Source organism: Microcebus murinus, chromosome 16, assembly GCF_040939455.1.
Source record: "Microcebus murinus isolate Inina chromosome 16, M.murinus_Inina_mat1.0, whole genome shotgun sequence".
NCBI lineage: Eukaryota > Metazoa > Chordata > Mammalia > Primates > Cheirogaleidae > Microcebus > Microcebus murinus.
In genome coordinates this window covers 17924-36398 of record NC_134119.1, presented here as the reverse complement: position 1 = coordinate 36398, position 18475 = coordinate 17924, and the positions used below count along the sequence as shown (strand labels likewise).

Genomic DNA, 18475 nt, shown 5'->3' with positions numbered 1-18475 from the left:
CTTAGAGATTTTATGGTGATCTTTTAGGTTTTTAGGTTCTTTTTGTTTTTTGTTTTTTGTTTGGTCTTTGTGTTCTGAAATTTCACACTAATGGTCCCAAGTATGGATCTTTTTGAATTCATCTTGCTGTTAAGTCTTTCAGTGTAAAGAGCAAGGTCTCCTTTAAGCTCTGGCCAATTTTCATAATACTCTTTTTAATTTCTTTGATAAGTGCCTCCCTCCATGTTTTTAGTTCTCTTTTCCTAGCATAAGTGTTACTTGGATGTTGGAACTCTTGGACCCATCTCCCCAAGAGCTTACATTTTATCTTATGTTTTATTATTTGCTGTTTTATTTATGTGCTTTCTGGGATATTTCTTACATTGTCTTCCAATTTTTTATTCTGACATTTAAATATTTTTAAAGAATTTCAAGCTGTCTTTGTTGATCTCTGAATTTTCTTCATAGATTACTTTCTGTGCATGCACTACCTTATACCTTTCTGAACATCCTAATTAGAAGTTTTAAAAAATATGCTTTATTGTCTGAAAATAGGATGATTGGGACTGAGAAGTCTGCTTCTCCCTTGAACAGAGGAGGATGTGGGGCCAAAAAGAGGATGGGACCTTATTTCTCTGGAGGTGGCTGTCAGTTTGATCATATTGGTCTTTCATTTCTTGCTGTCCTTTTTTTTTTTAACTGTTGTAGACTCACATTTGCTTGTCTGTAATTGCTAATGAGGTTGGAGTTGGGGATGGTTACTGGCTGACTTCACACAGGGATGAGGGCAGCTGGTCATCAAAGCAGAGGCCAGCACATGTGAGAGGTGATGTTTTCTGGGACTCATTGAGCCTCCTCGTTCTGTCTGCAGAAATCCCTGCTTTCTGGTTCCCTGCTGCTGCCTGGGCACCAGGCAGCTCTTCCTCCCTTTGAGTTCCTTTGGAACCTTAGCCCCTGTCCTACGCCCAACTCTCCATCAGAGCCATGTCGCCCACTTGGACCCTGACTGCACACAGCTGTGGACATTGTGGTTACAGCTCTTCCCTGCTCTTTGACTTGGAGAGAAAAGATCTAACCCTTGGCTGTACTATATTTGAAATGATAATGTCCAAAGTTTATGTCTTAAACTTTATTTCATCTACCCTAAAGTTCTGCATGAAAGAGGAAATAGCAGAAAGTAGAGATAATCAGGGGGCCTGTCTTGCCCCATGAGCGCTGAGGGCTGCAGTGCTCGCGACGGCCAGCAGGGGGCGGGCCGCCCATCATTCCCTTGGGCGCTGCGCCCTGCGTGAGGGGAGGCGGGGCCGGCGCGCTGTGCGTGAGGGGAGATGGGGCGGCGCCGTCGCGTCACTGCGTGAGAAGACGCGGCGCCGCCCCTTAGCCGCGTCCCTGCGCCTGAGGCGGTAGTGTCCGCAGACCTGAGGCACCGGGGTGAGTGCGACCTTCCTGTCCCAGCCCCGGGGGCCCGGCCTTCGTGTCCACAGCCGCCTGCTGAGGGGCAGCGGGTCCTCAGAGACCCGGGAGGGGCTCCGTGTGGAAATGGGGAACCCACAGATTCCACCACACCGAGGTCCCCCGCGCCCAGGACGTGGTGGCCACGGGTGTGACGTCCACGCGGTGGCCTCTCCACGCTAATGTGGCACCAGACTCAGCCCAGCGCTTGGTTGCACCGCTGTGCTGAGCTGGACGTGGGTCTCGCTCAGTCTCCGTGAGGAAGTTTGGTGTCTCTGCGTTTCTGACGGGGTGAGTGGTCCTCCAATAATGTCCTACTTCCAGGGCACGTGCAATCGCAGCGGAGTGCTCTGTCCTGCCTGAGATTCCCCAGCGTCACTGCTGGGTGGGATTTGCTACTTCACACCAAGTACTCCCGTGTGTTTTACCCACAGCAGCGACACTCTCCCAGGTGACCACCATTAGCCCCCAAATCAGGTAATACACCTCTCTCCCTGACAGTCCAATCCACTAGGCCCCCTTCACTCACTGCCTTCCCCAACTTTCCCTCTGGTTCCAGTTTTCCTTTTCTGGAACTGTTTCTGAGACTGTTCCTCAGTTTCCCAGCCTCGGCAGATCTGAAGAGCAGCATGACTCCAAGGCGGGTCTCCCGGTGTCTCCCCGGGCAGACGCAGCCCCTGCGCTCCAGCGGAGCACCCTGTGTTTACGCTGTGCTCTCAGGGCAGCCCACCGGCAGCAGCACAGATCCCCGCCCCACTGGTGACCTCAACCTGACGATGGCAAACTCCGCTTTGTTCTTTTTTTATTTTTTATTTTATTTAATTAATATTACAAAATACCCTCAGATTCTATCAAACTCCGCTTTGAAGAGTCAGATGTCATCACGTCGCTCTCCTCGTTACAAACTTTGCCAGTGGTCTCCTACTGGAAAACAGCACAGGACTGACCGTGGCCTCCAGACACTGAGCACTCCCGGCTGCTGCCCTCTCCGGCGCGGTCCACCCTGCCTGCGGTCTGCTCTCTCCACTTCTAGGGACACAGCTGGGTTTCCGTGTCTCAGGGCTTTTATTCAGGTTCCCTCAACGCACGCACCCAGTGGACACCCAGAGCACATTTTCTAAGGCTTTATCCAGCTAGATCCTTAAAATCACAGCAGTTCGTAATATCTAATAGTAGAAAAGTTCATAACATGATTTTTCAAGAGACAAAAAAATTCATAGGCGAGCACGTGGGGGAGCTGCCGGGCCGCGGGGCAGAGGCGGGGGCCAGGGGCGGCCTCTGCGGCACGCGGACTCCCCACGCCGTTGGGGCCCTGGGGACGGCCAGCCGGGGAGCCCCGAGGGCGGTGTGGTCGGGGTGACGGGGAGCCTGGGGTGCAGGTGCAGCGTGCGACGCGCTCCGGGTGCCCGGGAGCCAGAGGCATGGGACGCCGAGCGTGTGCGGACGCTGCCGGCCTCGACCTCCTGTCAGGCAGGCCTCTTCCTTTCCCTCGCCCGCTTGTGTGCCCGCGGGCTCCCGACAGGCCGCCTGTGCCTGGCTCTGGGCGGCGCTCGCGGCCGCGCCGGCCCCCAGCGCGTCGCCGTCCGCTGGGGGAGAGGACACGGCGCCCGGGACGCCTCTCCGCCCCTTAACCTTCCTTGAGCGCGTCCCACCCAAGGTCGCCCAGCCCACGTGCGTCTACTTTCCGAAGGTCGTGTGTGCCCGGGCTGAGCAGGGATAGCGGCGGCGGGGCGGGCTCCGGGCAGGGCCAGGTGCGCGGAAGGGCGAGGAGGCCCCCAAGTCCGCGGGGATCCCTCCCGCCCCTGCGGGGTTGGGTTGATTGGTCCCTTCCGGAGCTTCACCCAACTTCTGGGCCCTCGGGCTCGCCCCGGGTGGCGCCCCACCGTGGCCGGGCGGCGGAGGCCCCGAGCCGGTAGCCCAGCGCCTGGAGTTCGGTGCGGATAACCAGTGGGAAGGCTCGGCTTCACGGAACGGGGAGGACGGGCTGCGAGACCGGTCCTGATCCTGTCCGGTCGTGTTCGGGCGGAGGGGCCGTCTCACCCGAGTTCGGGTGCGGAGGTCCCAGGGATGGGCGTTTCCAGCGGGTTAGCATTCGTAGCCACGACACCTGTCAGGAGAGGCGGAGGCGCCCAGCCCCATGTGCCGGCTGACCTCAACCTGGGGGAGCCAAGGGTCACGTGCCAGGCTCGGTCTGCGATCTGAGGGGACCACGCTTGTTTTGGGGTTACGAGCCACAGTGTGCTTGGAGAGGCCGGGGGCTGGGCACCTCCAAGGCCGGCTTTCAGTGTTCAACTATTTAGTGCCCGAGGTTAAGGTTCTTCCATTTCCCCTCCCTGGAAAGGGTAGGCGAGGAAAGGTGCTGATCGTGGTGGGCTGTGCAGAAGCGACTCCGGACGGTAGGGAAGCCCTGGGTGTTCCGGGATCCTCCTCACCCCGGAGATGTCCAGGGTGGCGGGCACCTTCCAGCCCCTCTGTCGCGGTTAACGCAAACCCCGTGGACTTCGCTCCAGGTGTGAAGTGGAGGCCTCTCAAGCCGGGTAGGGTGTACACGCCGGTCACTTAGTGAGGTTAAACTATCTTTCACCTACTGAAGTGCAGGCTATTTGGGGTTTAGATTTATCTCCTATAGTGAAATCTAGGCTGCTGTACCTGGTACAGCCATATCTGTTAGTTACTGATCAAGGAACACCAGTTCACAAAAAGCTATTAATTCTGACAACCAATAACCTTACATGCTCATGTAACTGCTAAGTCCTTCCCAAATTAGTACCTTTATTTTTTAAAAATCTTTATTTAGAAAGCAAAGCTTGGACTCTTAGCACCATCCATCCACTTTTGCTCTTAAAGGTACAGAGCATCTTTGAAGTGAAGAGGGCAGCCTGGTGGATCATTTATCTGATTTCTCTGTTCTTGGCACTCAAGTGGTTAACCTGCTGATTATTTAAGACTTCTTCTGAGCACTGGAAACCAGTGAAGTTCTGTTTTGGGAGCCTTTTTTGATTTGTGTTGAAACTTTCCTCTTTCACCTCTAACATGTTTTGTAGGTTCTGGGTAATAATTCTTGGGTGTATTCTCTATGAAACATGGCTCTAGGTTATAGGAAGTTCTCTGGATCCTACAGGTATGCAAATCACTAAAGATCCAGTCCATTACTGGATTAAATAGGCTCCATTGTCATGGATGTTTTAAGTGATGGCCCAGAACTTGTAGGAACTGATTCTGGCCTGTGAGACTGGTCTAAGGGATTTGTGTCCAGGTGGGATCCTTTGTAGGAGTCTCTCTCCCACCTTCCAGATGTTTCTAGGAAATGCATTCTCACCTGGCCACTGCAGGGTGACAGTGGAGCTAGATGTCTGTTGTACACGGCCTGCTCAGGTGCTGAAGTCGATGTGTCTCCAGTTGGTGAGCATTAATGTTTTAAAGCAATTTGTCTTGCTACCTGGTAACCCAAATTATTCTTGGGCTATGGATGTATAGCCATGGTTTTTGGGAAAGGCTAGTTTTAGCCACCATAGTATCCTTCCCCATCCTGAAGACAAATTGAGATCATAGTTGTGAGACTGTACTGTGGCTGGTTCATGATAGGTGCTTAAGCATTGCTTCCCCCCCCCCCCAACCCTCCACTCCAAAGAAGTCCTGAGTCTTTCTGTGAAATCACTTTAGTGATTTAAATTAACGGTGTGAACTAAAATGCTCACTCTCCCCCCACCGGCTGACTAAATGGACCCCCTCGTGGCCAAAGGAATATTCTAGGGCAAAGTTGCCTGCCAAGAGGAGGGAGGTCAGACAAACCTTATCATGCCCGGTTCCCTTCTGGGAGACTTCCTTTATAACCCATTAACAGGCCTAAGGGTATGCAAGACAAACCTGCAGGTCCTCAATTTATGCAACAAATGGTGGCTTATCTCTGGTAAACAGTTTATGTTAAAACATTCCAAGTCTTTAGACAAAGCTTCATATCTTTAGCCAATTATAATCTAAAGAATCTTTAAACCCACCTATAACCTGTAAGCCCCTGCTTGGAGATGTCCTACCTTTTTGGGCCAAACCAATGTATGCCTCTCATGTATTGATTTGTGACTTTCTCTGTAACCCCTGTCTCTCTAAAAATGTATAAAACTGAACTGTAACCCAGCCACTGCGAGTCCACTTGCCCAAGGCCTCTTGGCAGTGGCTCCAGGTCATGGTCCTCAAATTTGGCTCAGAATAAATCTATTTAAAATTATTTTGCAGAGTTTGGCTTTTTTCCATTAACAAAGGCATGCCTCCTCTCCATGTTCTAGCCTAGAAACTTGGTTGGAAGGAAAAGGGAAACAAATTGGTTTCCCTGCACTTTACTGCTAGCCTCCTGGTTCTAGCTTGCAACATGACTTGCTCTTACTAGAGCATTTCAGGGCTTTGAAGAGCCAGCAGCTCATAGCCCGAGAACCTGGAGAGCTATCTTGTTTTCCCCTAGGGTTCTCCTTCCTAATCTTGTCTGTGAGTCTAGAATAATCAAGCTTCCCTGTAACTTGGTCTGTTTTCTTATTTTGGGGAAGTCATTTGTTTTGGATGTGAGTTAATACTTTCAACTTGTCATTCTGAGTTTTCCTCAACTATGGAAAAGTGGTGAGTCCTAGGGGCCTCTTGTCCTACTGAAATCATCTCATACTGATTGAGAGTTGCTTATCCCTGTAGTGGGGTATGGTTTAGTTCTAAACCTTGCTTCCTAGGGCAGGTTTTGTTTCTTCCACAACCCTTCCTGGTATTTCATTGTTATGATCATTTCCCATCAAGAACCCATTGTATGTGACATCCCACTGAAGGAACCTGCTGACCCTGGCACCTAATTTTAAACTTGGGTGATGGAAAACATGATCAATGAGTATGTTTGGAGTAGGGCAGGGTCTGGCGGCAGAAGCAGCTGGTGAGGACATGGGAACTAAAATTTGGAGGCTGCTTCTGCATCGACAGTTACTGTGCTAGGTGAGCTACAAGCAAACAGCTCCGTAACCCTTTAGTCCTCACACCTCTGAGTACAGTGCAGGTGAAGCTGGAGGCCATTCCCAGTTGTTTCAATGGCTGTCACAAAAATACAAATTGAGGGGTAGAGAAACTAACAAGGGTGGGTTTGAACTTGAACTAGGTCCTCTGGAGGGCTTTTGTGAGAAGAACCAAGGGATATTCTTAAATCCATGGGCTTTCCTCCTAATCTTTCTGCTGCTTTGTAAGCAAATTGTTGCAGTGAGTGTTATTCAGCATTCTGAGGACTGGCTTTCCAGCAATAAGTAGCTTTTAAGGTGTCCTTTTTCTTAACTTTTTCTCCTGCTAAATGATGCAGCCCTGCCATCATTCTGTGCAGTTGCTTGCCACCTGGACGTATCTGTGACTTGGATTGATAGTTTGCAGCAGTTGGTAGTAAACATTCTGTTCCCTATTCCATAATGCTGGCTGGCTGTGTTCACTTAGCCATGTGTCACTGAGGCCCACTTGTCCTTGGGATCAAAGCAGGGCCCCAAGGCAAGTTCTGAAAGTAAATGTATGCATAGCTCAGGGCTGACCAGGCTGGTTTCACTGTTAGGCTTAGTTGACAAGAGCCCTGGATTGGGTGCAGCTCTCAGAGCTGAAACCCAGCTGTGGTTCTAGGTAGGCCCATTCTCAGCCTTCCTGGATCTTCAACCAGTAAAAGAGGGTCAGTCAACATTAAAGACATGAAGTTTGTGCTCCTGGAGCCCTGGTGTTTGGGCTGAGAAGCATAGCTGAGTGAGTGGTACAAATCAAAGACACAAAACTAGGCCGGGCGCGGTGGCTCACGCCTGTAATCCTAGCTCTCTGGGAAGCCGAGGTGGGCAGATTGCTTGAGGTCAGGAGTTCGAAACTACCCTGAGCAAGAGCGAGATCCCGTCTCTATTATAAATAGAAAGAAATTAATTGACCAACTAATAGATATAGAAAAAAATTAGCCGGGCATGGTGGCACATGCCTGTAGTCCCAGCTACTCGGGAGGCTGAGGCAGGAGGATCGCTTGAGCCCAGGAGTTTGAGGTTGCTGTGAACTAGGATGACGCCATGGCACTCACTCTAGCCTGGACAACAAAGTGAGACTCTGTCTCAAAAAAAAAAAAAAAAACAAAAAAAACCAAAGACAAAAAACTACTGTTTTCTGTTCTTCTCAAGTTCTCTTAGTTTTAAGGCACTACTTTTCTAAATATTTTTATTTTGAAAGGTAACTCTATTTGCCTAAATCCTTGGGTAGGGAGAAGGGTTTAGAGCTGCCCTATTTATTGGGTAGCTACTAGCCATGTGTGGCTAAATTTAAACCTTTAAAGCATTAAAATTTAAAAATCAGTGCCTCCGTGATATTATCCACATTTCAAGTTCTCAGTAGCCTTGTGTGGCTAGTGGCTGCTGTCCTGGGCAGTACTGGTCAAGAGCATTTTCATCATCACAGAGAGTTTTGTTGGACAGTGCTGCGCTAGAATGTTCTTTGCCCAACTCTAAAAGCTTAATTGCTTCAACTTGTAAATCTCTAAAGCATAACATGCTAGGGCTTAATCTTCCGTAGTCCATAAACCCAACAGCTTTGGTGACAGATTACTTATGTATATCGGTTCTTTTCATGGCATGTTAAGAAGGGAGTTCTGGTCTGCCAGTAGGGAGGGGAGAGAGCAATTATGGAAGGGTCTGAGACAGAAGCTTAGCAAGGGGCCTGGGGACAGAAGCATGAGGCTTAAGGGCCCGGTGCTAAACCTTTAGAAAGCTGTTTTGGTTTGAGAGCCTGTTTATTATCATAAAAGTCCTGTTTGGTTCTCCAAGACCTGTGTTCATTGTCATTGGTCTCCAAATGTCAGTGTCACCAGATCTGCTACTTGGGCCTTCACCTGATGACTTCTGTGGGATCCTGGTGTGGGCCCTCTGAACTAGGTGGCATTTTCATTGTGTTTCCTCCAGTCCATCTAAAAGTTGGGGGACATTCTTTGTCTTCACGAAGGTGTTGGGGGAAAGCGAGGTCACATGTGGGTCCTGATGTGTTGGTGTGGCGTTTAGGGGTGCTTTAATTCCCAATGTCTCCTCATTTGGTTCTGGATGTGCTGTTAGAACTCTGCTGGATTGACCTTTGACATATAACATGAGGTCTCTGTTCTTGGAGCCAGATAGCATAAGACACTTACTGGGTACCTACTGGCATTTTAGGTGGGTTCTTTTGATCTATGCTATATTTATTCTCTCTCAGCCCTGTAAGGTTAAGTACAGCATCTCTAGTTTGTGGGCGAGGAAACTGAGGCCCCTAGGTGGGTAAGCTGATTCTAGGATACAGTGAGGGTGGTGCCCGGCCTCCTGTTATTTTAAATGGTAACACAATGTTTAGCCTGACAAAACATATTTTTTGGCCTCAACTACATAGTTGATGCATAGTAGGAAACAGGAAGTCTATCAATAAGAAACAAAGCTTTCTGCTCTAGCAAAAATTAATGGTTGCTTTTGCCCATTCACTTCCTTAAACATCCTTCATTCTGTCTTCTTTACCAGAGGTCAGCAAACTTCGGACTATGGGCAAATACAGCTTTCCACCTGTTTTTGTAAATAAAGTTTTGTTGGAACACAACTGCTCTTATTCATTTATTTATTGTCTATGGCTTCTTTTGTGTTACAGCAGCAGAAGTTGAGTAGTTGTGACAGAGACCATTTGGCCTGTGAACCCTAAAATATTTACTATCTCACTATTTACAAAGAATATACGCCAACTCTTGTTTCAGGCTCTTCCTGTTTAGCTGCTTGGAAACAGTAAGTGGCTTTTCACTGCCCACAGAACATGTCCTAAAATCTTTACGTTTAAATCCCTTTGCAGTCTAGTTTCAAATCACTATTTCAGGTGCAAATTCAATATTTCCTGCTATTTTCAGGTTTTATCCTGAAGACCAGAGTTACAAAATGGCAGCTTATGGGCCGAATTTGGCCCGCAGACTTATTTTGTTGTGCCCAAGTAGTGCTTTTGTTTTGTTTTATTGAATCAACATTTAAAAACCGAATGATATCACATATCAGATTTTTGTTCTTGACAAATCAGGAGTTCTTCTGTTGACACTGGCCACTGCCCTCATTGTAATCGTCTGTTGGCCCTGAGTGACTGCTGCCTCCTCCACCCAGGGCAGCTGGTGTCCACTTCTTCACAGCCTGTGTCGTGCACGTGGCATGTGCACATGCACTTAAACCCAGCCCTCTTCAGTCGTCCTGCTCCCCGCTTTGGCCACTGTAGGCATCTGGGTTTGAACCCTCGGCCTATGTGTACAATAAGCTGCCTAGCATTTCCCTGATCTGCCGTGTTCTCACATTACCTCATGCTGGTCCCTTTGCCTAGAAGATCCTCTTTGTCCTTCAAAACTCTTCATCCTTTTATATAAAATTCATTTCACAATATTTAGGGGTTACTAATGTTTTTGTTACATGGATACACTGTATAATGCTAAAGTCAGGGCTTTCAGTGTGCCAGGACAGCATTCACTGTACCCGATGGGTTAGTTTTTATCCCTATCATAGCCTTCCAAACTTCCCCCCTTCTTAGTTTCCAGTGTCCTTTACGTCTCTTTGTGCCTGTGTATACCCATTGTTTAGCTCCCACTTTTTAGTGAGAACATGTGTTGTTTCCATTCCTGAGATACTTCACTTAGGATGATGGTCTCCATCCACATTGCTGCAAAATATATTATTTCATCATTTTTTATGGTTGAGTAAATACTCCATGATGTGTGTGTATGTGTGTGTGTGTGTATACACAACACGTTTACTTTATCCACCTGTGAATCATGGGTACTTAGGTTGATTCTATATCTTTGCAAGTGTAAATTGTGCTGTGATAAACATTCAAGTGTAGGTATCTTTGTGATAGAATGATTTCCTTTGGGTAGATACCTAATAGCGGGATTGCTGGATGAAATGGTAGGTCTACTTTTAGCTCTTAGAGGAATCTTCTTACTGTTTTCCCTAGGGGTTGTACTAGTTTGCAGTCCTACCAATAGTGTATAAGTGTACCTTTTTCTCTGCATCCATGCCAGTATCTGTTGTTTGTGGACTTAATAGCCATTCTGACAGGGGTAAGGTGGTACCTTGTGGTTTTAATTTGTATTTCCCTGATGATTAGTGATGTTGAACCTTTTTAAATGTTTGTTGGCCATTTGTCTATCTTCATTTGAAAAACTTGTTCATATCTTTTGCCCACTTTTTTTTTTTTTTTTTTTTTGAGACAGAGTCTTACTTTGTTGCCCAGGCTAGAGTGAGTGTCGTGGCATCAGCCTAGCTCACAGCAACCTCAAACTCCTGGTCTCAAGCAATCCTTCTGCCTCAGCCTCCCTAGTAGCTGGGACTACAGGCATGCACCACCATGCCTGGCTAATTTTTTTTATATATATTAGTTGGCCAATTAATTTCTTTCTATTTATAGTAAAGACAAGGTCTCACTCTTGCTCAGGCTGGTTTCGAACTCCTGAGCTCGAGCAATCCACCCGCCTCGGCCTCCCAGAGTGCTAGGATTACAGGTGTGAGCTACCGCGCCCAGCCTTTGCCCACTTTTTGATGGAGTTTTTTTTTTTCTTTTTTTCTTTCTTTTTTTTCTGATTTGTTTGAGTTCTTTGGTAGATGCTGGATATTAGTCTTTTGTCAGATGTATACTTTGCAAATGTTTTCTCCCATTCTGTAAGTTGCCTGTGAACTCTGTTGATTATTTTTTTTGCTGTGTAGAAGCTTTTTAATCTAATTAAGTCCCATTTGTTTATTTTTGTTGTTGCTGTCTTTGCCTTTAGGTTTTAGTCATAAATTCTTTGCCTAGGCCTATGTCTAGAAGACAAAACCTTTCATTCTTTAAGACTCAGCTTAGACATCACCTTGCAAAGTGTCGCCTATCAAAGTCAATCACTTCTGTGGCCTTGCAGCACTTTGTTGTTATAGTTAGGGTGGCGTTGGTCACATTGTATTTTAGTGACTAGATTGTAAGCCTTCTTGTGAAGACAAGATTTGTGTCTTACCTTTGTATTCCTGGTTCCCAGTGTGTTGCTTGACAAAGAGTTGGGGGCTAAATTGTATGTCGTTAACATCTAAAAATTAGGAAGGTAATAATGGAGTCATTAGGCAGAGAGAAAAATTCATATTTTTTCCTCTTAAATGCATATTCTTTTCCTTTTCGTATTTCTCTTATTTTCCCTTTTTTTCCCCCTAGTTTGCAACAAACTCATTTTTGTTTTTCAGACAGCCGATCCTTCATTTTCCATAAGGATCATCAACATGTAATAGCTGTGTCCAGGGTCACAAGCTATTAAGTGGTGGAAGTGGGGTTCACATCCACATTTGCATGCCCTAAATACTCAAGCAGATATCTGCTGGGCTACTCCTGGCCATGTCTGTGCTCTTTGAGAAGTTACAAGTTTTCTAAATATCAGTTTCTGTGTGTAAATAAGGGATAATAATAATACCTACTTCATAGGGTCCACGGGAGAAATGAATGAGAACATCAGTGTAAACTCTTGGAACAGAGCTTGGCCCAGGGTAACTACCCAGTAAACAGAGCTGCACACTCAATTCTTACTATTACTGCTTTATGTCGTGTAGGAGACACACAGATTACCTTCCTTGGTTTTAGACTGTTAAGAGTCATGGAGGTTAAGAGTATTGGCTCATCTGCAGAAACTGTCTGCCAGGCCCCACACTTTACACACTGTTAGAACATTGTATTTGGAAGGGGTTTTGGAGGTCAGGTGGTCTGACGAGTGCTCGTCCAAAGCAGCAGTCCTCTCTGCCGTTTCCAGTGAGGTGATTAGGCGCAGCATTTGCAGTGACAGAGCTGACCACTTTAGAAGGAGCATGTAATTGTTTAAAAATCATATATATGTACTTTGCTTTATTTTTAATTCTGTCCTCTCTATAATGTAAAAATGGTTTTTTCACACTGTAATCCTTAGTCCTCTAAAATATGTGAATAGACTTACCTCTGTACTAATGGTTCTCAAAGTATGATGCAGGGATCACTTTTAACTCAGATGCTTTCCTCAGTAGTCTTTCTTCCCTCTTCCCCTTTCTTTTAAATCAGAGAATCCATGAAGATTCTGGTAGTGTCAGCTAAATTTTTTATGTGATTGTGTGCTTTTTTCTGGAGCAAGATTCAATGACCTAAAAAAGTTTAAGACTCACTGCCTTGGACATGCTCATGATTACATTTTGCTCTGAGATGAAATATATGCATCTCAAGGGGACAAAATGGTTAAGAACCACTGACTTTTATTTTTCTCACAATGGTAAGAAAGTTCTTGAAGACAAAGGTATTAGGAGTTGCACGGAAAAGGGAAAATCTGAGAGTTAAAGCAGAGATAGAGACATAGAGCTCACCTGTTTCCACCAAGCCACTACCCTGACACCTTTGCTAAAAACAAGTCTTCCATCTAGTCTGCTTAGGGAATTATTTGGGTTGCTAAGCAGAAAGTAGGATTCAGTAAAGCAGTCTTTTTTTTTTTTTTTTAAATCATGGATGCTTCAAAATAAGGAATAACTTTTTTACCCTGCAGAGGACAATCACTTTACCTAGACATAGATAGTATTGTGACTCTTATACATTAAAATACATACATATGCATGCACACAAGTACTGTGTTTAACATAGTTCCATATCCCCCTTCGAGATCAACCTCATTCCTGATTTTTTTTCCTGCTGTACCAAGTCACATGCTATGCTATTGAGAATCTATGAATGATATTCTCTCCTTAAAATAGTCATCACAAAACTTGATCGAGATGTGGAGGCAGTGGTAGGCTGGAACATGGGCCAGTCTAGTGCTCTGTTGTTGCATGTGCCATTCAGATTCTTCCAAAGACAGATTTCACTCGTGGATGGTTGAAGCCAAGCAAGGCTCAATTATACTCAATTGATTTATAGGCTTACTATGATAGGAATTTGTCAGGTTTAGTTTTATAACCAAGTTTATAATTAAAACGCAATCTTAAGGCCAGGCGTGGTGGCTCACGCCTGTAATCCTAGCACTCTGGGAGGCCGAGGTGTGAGGATTGCTTGAGCTCAGGAGTTCGAGACCAGCCTGAGCAAGAGCGAGACTCTGTCTCTACTATAAATAGAAAGAAATTAGCCAAACAACTAAAAATATCAAAACTTAGCCAGGCATGGTGGCACGTGCCTGTATTCCCAGCTGCTTGGGAGGCTGAGGCAGGAGGATCGCTTGAGCCCAGGAGCTTGAGGTTGCTGTGAGCTAGGCTGATGCCACGGCACTCTAGCCTGGGCAACACAGTGAGATTCTGTCTCAAAAACAAAACAAAAAACCACAATCTGATGAATAAATACCTCATCTTGTTAACTCTATTGTCCTAAATATGGGCATGATACTTAGTGATTTTTTTTTTTTTTTTTTTTTTTTTTTTTGAGACACAGTCTCACTTCTGTTGCCTGGGCTAGAGTGCCGTGGTGTCAGCTTAGCTCACAGCAACCTCAAACTCCTGGGCTCAAGCGATCCTCCTGCCTCAGCCTCCCAGGTAGCTGGGACTACAGGCATGTGCCACCATGCCTGGCTAATTTTTAAATATATATATATATATTTTTAATTAGCCAATTAATTTTTTTCTATTTATAGTAGAGACAGGGTCTCGCTCTTGATCAGGCTGGTCTCGAACTCCTGACCTTGAGCAATCCACCTGCCTTGGCCTCCCAGAGTGCTAGGATTACAGGCGTGAGCCACCGTGCCCAGCCTTAGTGATTTTATGTGTATGAATTCTTGTATTCCATGGAGAACTTTGATTTTGGTATAGATCCTCTGAGACTGTAGCAAGGGTAGAATGATGGATAGTAAATCCTCTCAGCAATGTTGTGATTATCTTTTTTCCATTTTAAATGAAGCCCCTTAACATTGTTCTCATGAAAAGATTTTAAATTATTGCCAACTGGTAACTCAAAGGGAGCTCTGTACTGTTTTAAACAAATATTTAGAATATTTCCATCAAATGTAAATATCGCCACCTGCTCCCTTCACTATTCACTTTGCAATAAAATAAACTTTGGGTGATTGTTTTTTGGAAGAGAGAAGTGATTATTGAGTATGTGTAGTTTCAGAGATGAATCTCCAATATTCTAGAGTATAGCTAGTTTGTCTTCTACTCTAGAAATAAAACTATCTTCCCTTTCTTATAATTCAAAATATTAGTTCAGTAATATAGTACTTTCCAAGTGAAAATATGATATGAGTCCTATATGGTTTTCTGTTGTATATATTTAGAGCAGGTCCTCAAATAATATCATTTCATTATAACATTGATGAGAAAAAAAATTGATTCCCGTCCTGGACCACTGTCTGTGTGGAGTTTGTATGTTCTCCTCATGTCTGTGTAGGTTTTTGTCTGGGCACTTCAGTTTCCTCCCACATCCCAGAAAGGGCACTTTGGGTTAACTGGCACGTCTACATTGTCCCCGTATGAGTGAGTGTGGGGGTGAGCGGTACCCTGTGGTGGTACGGTGTCCTGCCCAGGATTAGTTTCCACCTTGCACCCTGCCAAGAGAGGCCTGGCCATCCAGATGCTGAATTGAAATAAGTGGATTGAAATAATGAATGAATGCAAATTATTGTAAAATAAAAATCTGTAAAGTATATGATAATCATACAAATGCAGGACAGTAAATGGTGCCGTATAAAAGCTACTCAGTGGGTCTACCATATTTGTTAGTTTTTGAACTTCGTGGTGGTGGTCTGTACAGTTTTCAATTTGCATTTATTCCGTGATTTAACTCACCACCACCTATGACTCCTGTCACTCACTGATTCACCCAAAGTTTGGTAAATAATTATTTTACTTGTTTTTATTAATCTTTCTTAAATGTATTTATAGGTCACATTTGTTTCAATGTTTAATAGTAGAAGTGTTTTGGATCTTTATTTAGAAGTTTGATGATATTTTTTGTGACCTAGAAATATGCTGTAGAAACTTAACTCTTTTTTCTATCAATTAGCCTATGGTAAAATTGGTTTCATTGTAAGTCATTTTGCTTAAAGTCACAGTTTCCAAGAACCTATCGGCATTAATTGAGGACCTACTATATTTGCTCATTAGGTATCTCTGGAATAAAATCAAAATTGATTCTTGTCTTTGTTTTCAGGTCCCTTTGTGCTTTCCTTCGTAATTCAACAAGTGAAGGTTTGTTACTAAAGATTGATCCATTGTTGCCCTAAAGAAGTAAAAACTGAAGAAAGTAGCAAAGAAGCTGCCTAAATGTGTTGTGAATTGTGAAATTATTTTTTAGTGGATTAAGAAGCAACAGAGAAAATTATAAAACTGCATAATTTCTACATTTGGTGTCTTGATGTCTTGTTATTTCTTGACCATCATACTTGAAAGTGAATTTCAACACTGAAAAATCTTATACAATTTCACAAATAAGAAAATAAAATTTTCCCTGTGTCTGAACCTGCCCTTTAGATCCTGTTGCATTTTCTTCCTTAGTAACCAGAGCCTACATACTGGTAATTATAGCAGCAACTTCTAGCTTAATAACCTTTCTTGGGAGCCATAACCATCTGAGGGAATAGTTACATCCTCAGTTCCCATAAGGCAGAGAATGGCAGAGTTGTGAGCTACATCATAAATATGACTATTTTCTTTTAAAAAATGTGGAAAATGTGTATTCAAAAGAATTGTGTGTATCACCATTTGTGATAGCATGAATATAGAAAATTACTAAGCCATTAAAACATCTGTGGGTAATCTCTCTTTCTCTTGGGAATCAATATGTAATGTACTTTTTGTGATAATAATACCTTTTATTTTTATGATGCTTTGCAATATACAAGGCACTGTGTATGTAGTGTTTTCATATACTTGACCTCATTTGATCCTGAATTTCTCAGGATATGCTACAAAATGAAAAAAAGAAGGATAATTTTAGCATGTTCTTAGTTTCCAACTGTCCTTTCTTTTTTTCTTTCTTTCTTTCTTTTTTTTTTTTTTTTTTTTTTTTTAGAGTGAGTGCCATGGCGTTAGCCTAGCTCACAGCAACCTCAAACTCCTGGGCTCAAGCGATCCTCCTGCCTCAACCTCCCAAGTAGCTGGGACTACAGGCATGTGCCACCATTCCTGGCTAATTTTTTCTATATATATTAGTTGGCCAATTAATTTCTTTCTATTTATAGTAGAGATGGGGTCTCACTCTTGCCCAGGCTGGTTTTGAACTCCTGACCTCGAGCAATCCACCTGCCTCTGCCTCCCAGAGTGCTAGGATTACAGGCGAGAGCCACCATGCCCGGCCCCAACTGTCCTTTCTTGGGAAGGATTCCTTTACTCTGAGAGTATCTTCTTTTTTAGGGAGCATTCAAATGTTTTTTATGAAAAATAGTGACAGTAAATTATAGTAGGGTTTTAATAACATCCACTTTGTAAAGAAAATTTTTGACAGCTTCATGTAGGTCTCTCAAATTGTTTTTGAAATTGTAGTCTGGGAAGTTCAAATGACTATGAATAGCCACTGTACCCCACTAAGCTTTTTTCCCATAGGAAAATTAAAATTTGGGGGCTGTTTACCAAAAACAGCAATAACATTACTACAAAATAGTTAACGGCAAGTACCTTCTCTTGAGTGCTGCAGTGGTTTGAACGTGTCCCCTGAAAAGCACCTGTTGGAAACTTAATCCCCCGTGCAACAGTGTTGCAAAGTGTGGGTCATGAGGGCCCCACCCTCATGCATGGATTCATGACCTTGCGAAGGCTTGAAGCTGTAGGGTCTCCTGCTCTCTTCCTCACCCTCTCTTGCCCTTCTGCCTTCTGCCATGGGGTGATGAAGGTCATTGCCAGATGCTAGCCCCTTGATCTCAGACTTCCCACCCAGTCTTTAGAACGGTAAGAAATAAATCTCTGTTCCTTATACATTACCCAGTCTCAGGTATTCTGTTATAGCAGCACAAAACAAAGTACCTACTACTATCTTAGCTTTACATGCATCTTCTCATTTTATCCTCACAGCTAAGGAAAGTGAAACCTGTGTGAGGTCCCATAAGTGGCAAATTAAAATTCAAACCTAGATCAATCTGATTTTGAAGCCCTTAGGCTTTCTTAACCATTAAGCTATTGTACCTCCTTTTCCTATGATCTAAGATAAACTATTTGAATAGTTTTAAAACTGTAAAATATTGAATAATTACACTTCAGTTTACTGGTATCTCTAGTTAAGGTGTTATGGCAGGGCTGATGTGAAGAAAGTAGAAATGGAAGAGTTAGAAGGAAAAAGTAGAGTAGGATGGAAAAGATACTTGTTTCCCATAGTTATCTTTTTTTTTTCTTTTTTGAGACAGAGTCTCACTCTGTTGCCCGGGCTAGAGTGCTGTGGCATCAGCCTAGCTCACAGCAACCTCTGACTCCTGGGCTCAAGCAATCCTCCTGCCTTAGCCTCCTGAGTAGCTGGGACTACAGGCATGTGCCACCGTGCCTGGCTAATTTAAAAAAAAAATTATATATATATATTTTAGTTGGCCAATTAATGTCTTTCTATTTTTCATAGAAATGGGGTCTCACTCTTGCCCAGGCTGGTTTCAAACTCCTGACCTTGAGCGATCCACCCACCTTGGCCTCCCAGAGTGCTAGGATTACAGGCGTGAGCCACCACGCCTGGCCAGTTATCTTTTGAAAGCTTATTTGAAGATTCTAATTCTCAAAATAGAAGCTCAGTTATTTTAGATATTTGTCGATTCTTTTCTGATTAATGGAGTAAGCATTCTCTTATTGAAAATTTTAAAGACACTGATTAAATATTTTCAAAATCACTCATAATTCTGTCTCTCGGGGATAACCAGCATTAATATTTTGGTACTTTGTTTTTTTGTTTTTTTTATTTTTTTTTTTTTGGTACTTTGTTTTTTTCAATTGTGAGAGGTGTGTGTGTACATGACATTATAAAGCATTTTTTCATATTATTTTATTTTATTTTTTTGAGACAGAGTCTCCCTTTGTTCCCAGGCTAGAGTGAGTGCTGTGGCGCCAGCCTAGCTCACATCAACCTCAAACTCCTGGCTCAAGCAATCCTACTGCCTCAGCCTCCCAAG

At 44.2% G+C, this 18475-nt stretch overlaps 1 long non-coding RNA gene across 1 annotated transcript; it reads left to right on the top strand.

The window, feature by feature from the left end:
• The first annotated feature begins 1341 nt into the window (after positions 1-1341).
• On the top strand, positions 1342-15862 carry LOC105875779 (uncharacterized). The gene is made up of 2 exons (XR_012923650.1): positions 1342-1722; positions 15544-15862. It is a non-coding gene; the product is annotated as an uncharacterized LOC105875779 (long non-coding RNA).
• The last annotated feature ends 2613 nt before the right edge of the window (positions 15863-18475 follow it).